The sequence below is a fragment of the Apium graveolens genome, chromosome 9 (assembly GCF_009905375.1).
Source record: "Apium graveolens cultivar Ventura chromosome 9, ASM990537v1, whole genome shotgun sequence".
Classification (NCBI taxonomy): Eukaryota; Viridiplantae; Streptophyta; class Magnoliopsida; order Apiales; family Apiaceae; genus Apium; species Apium graveolens.
In genome coordinates this window covers 84657319-84658444 of record NC_133655.1, presented here as the reverse complement: position 1 = coordinate 84658444, position 1126 = coordinate 84657319, and the positions used below count along the sequence as shown (strand labels likewise).

The 1126-nt window shown below is 44.1% G+C and overlaps 1 non-coding gene across 1 annotated transcript; it reads left to right on the top strand.

Moving 5' to 3' along the window:
- Positions 1 to 274: 274 nt before the first annotated feature.
- LOC141687827 (small nucleolar RNA R71) lies at positions 275 to 381 on the top strand. The gene has a single exon (XR_012561308.1). It is a non-coding gene; the product is annotated as a small nucleolar RNA R71 (small nucleolar RNA).
- The last annotated feature ends 745 nt before the right edge of the window (positions 382 to 1126 follow it).

Below are 1126 nucleotides of genomic sequence, written 5' to 3'. Positions count from 1 at the left end.
TCCATACGTAGCCAGAGAATCAACCTTCATTGATAGTGCTTGGAGCTGGGCTACAATAGCGGTGGCTGCATCAACTTCCAGAATACCTGCGACCTTTCCTGACGTCATCCTCTGAGTTGGGTTTTGATGCTCATTTGCAGCCATTGTCTCTATAAGATTATACGCCTCAGTATAGCTTTTAGCCCATAAGGCTCCTCCAGCTGCTGCATCGAGCATGGGCCGAGATTGGGCCCCCAAACCATTATAAAAACCAGTGATTACCATCCAATCCGGCATTCCATGATGTGGACATTTTCTCAACATTTCCTTGTAGCGTTCCCAAGCCTCGCACATAGATTCTGTAGGTTGCTGCGCAAACTGAGTAAGAGCACTCCTCATAGCAGCAGTCTTTGCCATTGGATAAAACTTCACCAGAAACTTTTGCGCAATATCTTGCCACGTAGTGATGGACCCAGCTGGTTCAGAATGTAACCAGTCTTTAGCCTTATCCCTCAGTGAGAATGGGAAAAGCCTCAACTTGATAGCCTCATCAGTCACGCCATTATACTTAAAAGTGCTGCAGATCTCGACAAAATTTCTTATGTGCATGTTGGGGTCTTCAGTTGCCGCTCCTCTAAAAGAAACAGAATTCTGCACCATCTGAATAGTGCCCGGCTTGATTTCAAAGGTGTTAGTTTGAATAGCCGGATGAAGGATGCTTGACTGAATATCATCAATTTTAGGCCGAGAAAAATCCATAAGAGCTGGATCAGCTTGAACAATACGATCTCCCATGTTTACTGGTTCTTTCTGCTCAGCGCCTGAATCTGAATCCTCAAAATCTAACTTCTCCAGAATATCAAGAACTGCGTTTGTCTCCTCAGTTGTATCTAAAGTCCTCTTGCGAGCACGAGAACGAGTTTGCATAAACGCTTGTTAAAGTACCTGAAACACAACCGAAAAGAGTAAGTAACTACTACGTCCTAATCACTGAGTCCTAATGACCAATGATGGTAAGTACATAAACTAAACAAATACGCCGAGTCCCCGGCAGCGGCACCAAAAACTTGTTAGGGCGAAAACACGCACTAATATTCACGCAAGTATACGCGTTCGCAAGTAATATAGAATACTTTCTAGTTCGTTC